Source organism: Ambystoma mexicanum, chromosome 2p (assembly GCF_040938575.1).
Source record: "Ambystoma mexicanum isolate Mex_15411 chromosome 2p, UKY_AmexF1_1, whole genome shotgun sequence".
Classification (NCBI taxonomy): Eukaryota; Metazoa; Chordata; class Amphibia; order Caudata; family Ambystomatidae; genus Ambystoma; species Ambystoma mexicanum.
Genome location: NC_090923.1, coordinates 1,468,206,790 through 1,468,213,271, shown reverse-complemented (window position 1 = coordinate 1,468,213,271; position 6,482 = coordinate 1,468,206,790).

The window sequence follows — 6,482 nt, the reverse complement described above, 5'->3', positions numbered from 1 at the left end:
GATGATTTGCTTCTCAAGTACTATAAAACTTTAATTTCCACTGTTCAGTATTTATGTATGCAGGTGCGAGAAGCCTTATCGAAGGAGCCAGACGAGACCTGCCACTCACTTCAGCCAGGAGACTACATATTTGTGAAGCAATTCTAGTGGAAAACAGCTTTAAACCGCGTAGGAGAATTATCACGCGGGAGCCGGGCTACGTGCGACTGTCTTTATTTCAATACAACCGGAAAACTGCCCAACATCCCATAGCCCCCTCCCTAGCCCAACGTCATTTCCCCCTGTCAGGAAGAGTAAGACCGCAACGGCGGTCTGGCCACACAACGATGTGGGCGGGCTGCGGAGCCCTCATGAACAACCTGACACCTCCCCCCTTTTTAGCAAACGAGGTGCTGGCCCCTCCTCACTCCATTTCTTCTATGAGTCTGTGGGGTTTGATGCGGCTTCTCTGGGGTCGACCACTGTAACCGGGCATCCGCTCGGCCGGGCCCTGTGGTAACGAAATGTCCTCACCTTCTGAGGCCTCGCTCTCCTCCATGTAATAGCTATCCTGAATGTGGTCGTCCTCACTGTCTTCTTCTTTGTCCTGTACGTCCTCCATGTAATACCTCTTGGGTTTGAAGTATGACACATTTCGAGTGACGGAGGATTGGTCGGTTCTCTGGGCCGTGATCATCGTCCCTTTCTTGTGCGTGACCGTCAGCGGTTCCGGTGCGAACGTGGCATCCTCCTTGCGTTGTTTGGGTTGCCGCAACCACACTTGGTCTCCCAATTCAACATTAGACTCCTGTGCTTTTCTTTTGTGATCAGCGGTGTCCTTCATTTTGGCTTTGGCTGTGTTGTCCTTGTGTCTGGCCTCCTGTTCAAGGGGCGTGGCCACTGCCGAGTGTGTGTCTTCCGGCAACCGTGTCTGAATTGGTCTGCAGAACATCAAGTCGACTGGGCATATGCCCGTCGTGCTATGAGGGGTGTGACAATAATCCCTGAGGAACTGATAGAGTGCTTGTTCGAATGGTTTATGGAGTATGGTCGCTATTTGCAGGGTTCTTTTAATATTGTCCATAAACCTCTCGACCATCCCGTTGGCCTGTGGCCATCTCAGTGTTATCTTCCAATGGCGGAACCCCATATATCTCGCGAAGTTCTCAAAGTCCCTGCTCATGAACGGCGCTCCGTTGTCGGATTTTATGATCCTGGGTATTCCGTATGTGGACAACATGCGGTCCAGTACAGGGATGACGCTGGAGGCTGCGGTGCAGTCAACAATTTGTGCATCTGGGAATCTGGAGTGTTCGTCTATTAATACTAACACATAGGTGCCATCTCTGAGGGGTCCAAAGAAGTCCACCGCTAGTTCTTCCCATACGTGTCTCGGTAGTGGTGACATGTGGAGTGGGTTTGGGTGTGGAGGCGGTGCTACATGCGCACACGTCATGCATTGTCCTATCATTTCCTCCACCATAGTGTCCAGCCTGGGGAACCACACTTTTTCCCTTAGTAGTCTCTTGGTGGCAACCACCCCTCGGTGGCTTTCGTGTGCTACTTGGATTGTTCTGGTGCGCAGCGATTTCGGGAGGAGTACTTTGCACCCTTTTAGTATTACATGATCGTCGACAATGGAGAGTTCGTCCCGGACATGGTCTATTTGCTTGATATCTTCTTGGATCTCCTCCGATTCCTGCTGCGCCTGTTGACGCATGTGTGCCCTTCTGTCCTCCTGTATACAGTGTCGCACGATTCGTAGAGCCGGGTCTTGTTCTGAGTGTGCTATGATGTCTGCCCACCCCACTTGTAAGGGTTGCAAGTGGTGGACAACGTAATTGAGATATTCATCGGCGATGGATGGTTGAGGGTTGGCAGGGCCCGTCGGGTGGCGAGACAGATAGTCCGCTGGGTTGTCTTCTTTTCCCGGTCGATGTTTGATGACGAACTTATAGTCCTGCAAGCGTAGACCCCATCGGGCTATCCTTGGTGGCCTTCTTGACTTGGGGTCTCCGTAGATTGTAAGCAACGCCTGGTGGTCCGTTATGATGGTGAACTCCTTGCCATACACGAACAGGTGGAAGTACTCGCATGCCCATACCACTGCTAGGCTTTCCTTTTCGGCCTGGGAGTATGCTTGTTCTGTCGGGGTTAGGCTCCTGCTGGCGTATGCGACTATGTATACTTTTGTGGGTTCATGTGGGTCAATTTGTGTTAATATGGCGCCCAGATCGACGGGGCTGGCTTCAACGATTACCTCGATGCGTCTTTTGGCGACATGTCCTCCGCTCTCGAAATGGCATCTCGTATCGCCTCAAAAGCTTTCTGGCAGTCTGTGGACCATGTGTAGGGTTGGTCTTTACGCGTCAGTAGGCGCAAAGGGTTGCTGATAGTTGCGTAGTCCTTTAGGTACCTGGAACAGTAACTGGCCAGCCCTAGGAAGGAGCAAAGCTCCGTCATGTTCGTCGGGGGTGCAGCTGAGTTGAGCGCCGCGACTTTCTCCGGGTCTGGTCGCATCCCTTTGTCGGAGAATATGTGGCCGAAGAACCTCAGCGAGCCTTTCCCGAACTCGCATTTGGCCTTGTTAAGTGTTAGACCGGCCTCTTGCAGTGCTGCACACACTCTGTGGAGAGCTGTTTCGTGCTCTTCTTTAGTCTTTCCAAACACGAGGACGTCATCCGAGTAGTTCAGGCAGTTGGGCACGTGCCTGATGACTCGGTGTATTTCCTCTTGGAAAATTACGGTTGCGGAGGATATCCCAAAGCTGAGCCTTTTATACTGGAATAGACCCAGGTGTGTGACGAATGTCGTAATATATCTGGATTCGGGAGCGATCTCGATTTGATGATAACCTTTCGTGAGGTCTAATTTGGAGAAAACCTGTGCCCCGTGGAGGAGGTGGATCATGTCAGTGATCCTGGGCGCCTGATGTCTTTCCCTTTCAATGGCCACGTTGGCTCTCCTCATGTCGACGCACAGGCGTATCGATCCATCCAGTGACTTTTTGGGGACGGGAACAATGGGGGACACCCAGGGGGTGGGCCCTGAGACTGGTTCAATGACGTTGAGCTTAATTAGCTTGTCTAGCTCCTCTTCGACTTGGTGTTGTATGTTTACCGGCATGCCCCGGTAGTGCTGGGCGACAGGCAGTACCCTCGGGTTTATATGCAGCCGTACCTTTCGGTGTTTCCGTTTTCCTAGGCCTTTGAACAGATAAGGGAATGTCTGTTCAATGGCGTCCGGTCTGGCGAAGTACTTGTGGGCCATGAGCTGGTATAATATGTGCACTAAACCCATCTTGACGGCGGTCTTAAAGCTGAGGATGCACCCGCTGTTGGCTTCCGTCTTCAGGATGTGTAGCGGGATCTTTGCCACGTGCGATTTGTGCACGCACCATGCGGATATAGTCCCTTTGCAGGGTAGCGGGGTTGTAGCTCCGTATGGGTATATGTCCACTGACGCCTTTCGGATCTTTGGGGGGTTGGTGAGTGAGTTGTACGCCTGCTCACTTATTATGTTGACTGTCGCCCCCGTATCAATGAGGAATTCCAGAGGCGTGTTGTTGACCTGTAAGGTGAGCGTCGGACTATGTTGGGTGGCTGTGGCGTTGTTGAGTGCCCACACGTACCCTTTTTTCCGTTGGTCGTCTTCTGATGACTGAGATTCACTGCCTGATGGGGATCTCATCTCGATGTAACGGACGAACCGTCTTCTTTGTGATCCCCTTGATCCGTTGGATGGCCTTCTGTCATCTCTGATGTATGAGCTCCATCGAGGTTTTTCTTCTCTCCGGGGTCCCGTCTGTTCCTCTTCTCCTCTTCCTGCTGGTGGGCTGTGTCGCGAGCTTCTCCTTCTCTCCTGTTGTCTCGGTCTGCTGGGTCCTGGGCCCAGAGGATTCTTGTAGACTGCTCTGTAATGGTCCATTCCGCCGCAGGCGGCGCATTTTTGTCCTACTGCTGGCAGTCACCCACCTGTGGATACTCGAACCCGCATCGGTAGCACGTGGCGTCTGTGCCTTTCCCTCCATGTGAGGGAGCAGCATATAGTCTGTTAATCACGTCTGCATTCGGTGTCGGGTGTTGAATGGTGACCTTGCCTAGGCTGTCAAGCTGCGACTCAACTGCGGCTTCCATCCTGGCGAGTGCGAGGATTTCCTCGAGGGACCTTTGCTTCTGGAGCAGTTGCTTCCTGAAGGGTTGCGAAATGCAGCCGGCTATGACTTGGGATCGTAGAGCCTCGTCATTTAAGTATTTATGGAATTCACAGTACTTTAGCTTGATGCGTAGGCGCATCACAAAGTTGTCGAGTGACTCTCCTTTTTCCTGTCTAGTAGTATGAAAGACATGGCGCTCGTAGTCAATGTTTGTATGGGGCGTGAAGTATTCTGATAGCTTCCCATGCAGTTCTCCATAGGTGACCGTGTCTACGTTCATCAGTTCGCCTGCAATGTCCCTGACAGCGGGGCCTACTGTCATGAATAAGGTGTTTTTTAGCATTGCGTCATCGGTTAAGCCGATTGCCCCCGTGTAGACTTTAAAATCCCTGAGCCATATGACCCATCTGGGTCCTAGATTGGAGGTGTCTCTGACATCCAATGGGCCCGGTATAGGTAGGTTCTGTGAGGCGGTACCTGATGCTGCTGCCTGTTGGGGGTCATCCGCCATGGCTCCCGATCCGCCAGATGAGGAAGCTGCTGGGCTCGTTGGGGCAGACATGTCCGCTGTGGCTGTAGTGCTTCGGTGGATGCCTGGCGCGCCTTTGAAATTTCTTGTCACCGCTGCGCTGCAGCCCTCAGCACGTGCGGCTCCCTTGCGGCGCACGTGTTGTGTGCTGGTGGTAGGCTGCTCTGCGTCCCTTGGCGGGCTGTCGTGTGCCCCTTTGTACTGTCCCCTGGGTTCCTGGGCCTTCGTGGTGCCTCCCGCTGCCTGCGGGTTGATGTGAGAGAGAGGCGGGGCGGGACCAGCGCCCGCACCGGCCTGCGGGTCTGCCGCGTTCGCCTCGTGGAGCGCGAACGCGCCCACGTAGTGTGTGTGTGAAGGGCGGCTCCCTTCCTCGGCACTCCGTGCCTGCGGCTGGTCCGGCGGGTCCTCGTTCACCTGAGGAGCGCCAACACGCCACGCCGCTCGATCGCAGTCCTCAGTGGATCTCCCGGGCCCCCGGGGCGGAGGTGCGCCGACGCGCTGCACCTGCTCGCCTGCGGGCCTCCTGTTAGCACGAGCGGGTACGATGTACCCCTCATCGCCAGTTGTGGGGTTTTGAGCGGGCCCCTTAAACCGCGTAGGAGAATTATCACACGGGAGCCGGGCTACGTGCGACTGTCTTTATTTCAATACAACCGGAAAACTGCCCAACATCCCATAGCCCCCTCCCTAGCCCAACGTCACTTCCCCCTGTCAGGGAGAGTAAGACCGCAACGGCGGCCTGCCCATACAACGATGTGGGCGGGCTGCGGAGCCCTCATGAACAACCTGACACCCTTTCAGGTACTGTTGGTTACTGGAACATCTTTTAAGGTACAGGAGATTCCCGCTGGGGTGCATGCTTTTCACCGCTAGGGTGCATGCTTTCCCCTGTAAAAAGTGAGTTGCCTGGAAATGAGGCCTAGAAACTGATTGGAGCGCCATATTGTTCAGACTCTGGCATGTAATGTTTGTTAAAAAAAAAGTATTTCTGCACCCCCAAGGATATAAACTGTCACAAACTAGACGGAGACCCAGCAGGTAATTGAGACCTGCTCAAGTAGTGACAACATCAGAGGTATAGTCCTGGCCCTGGTATAAACATAGATCTGTGACCTGGTGGGGCCGAACCTGTGAGGTGGGACGAGTCCTGGCACTGAGAGGTGGATTTGCTGTTGGGATTTCTTCCAAAGCCAGCTGAAATGTCAATAAGGCCAGGTTGTTTATCCAAGTCATGCCCTCCCAAATTTGCTGTTAGATGCAGATTACACCAAGGCAATTGGAGGTAAAGGACAGCTGTTAACAGCAGCTCCCGCGGTTCACTTTGGAGCTGTGATTATTCCTCTATCCCGGCCATTCCTGTTGAAGAGAACTGTCTTAAGCCTTCGCATCAGTTTAATCTACTGTCCTATAATCTTTCTTTTTTTCAAAATAATTCTTTATTCCATTTTTCACAGATGTAACATGGAAAAGCATGTCATATGAAACATTGACATGAAAAAGACTGGCCATATCTTTCTCCCATGTTATCCGTCCCACCCCAAAGAACACCCCCCTCCAGTAATCCCCCAACCGTTTGACAGAACGCAGGATAGATCAGACCAACAGAGCAGCACCCATTGACCCACAACCAAAACAATGCCCAGTCTTTTGTTTGCCGGCCATACTTTTCCAAGAAAGGGAGCCAAACCTCTATATTTTGCATCGATTTGTCCAGCGGATAGGTGAGGTGTTCCATACTGTACATTTGATGCACCCTATGAAGCCATTCCCATTTCGTAGGAGCTGAAGCCCTTTTCCACTGTTGAGCAACACAACTCC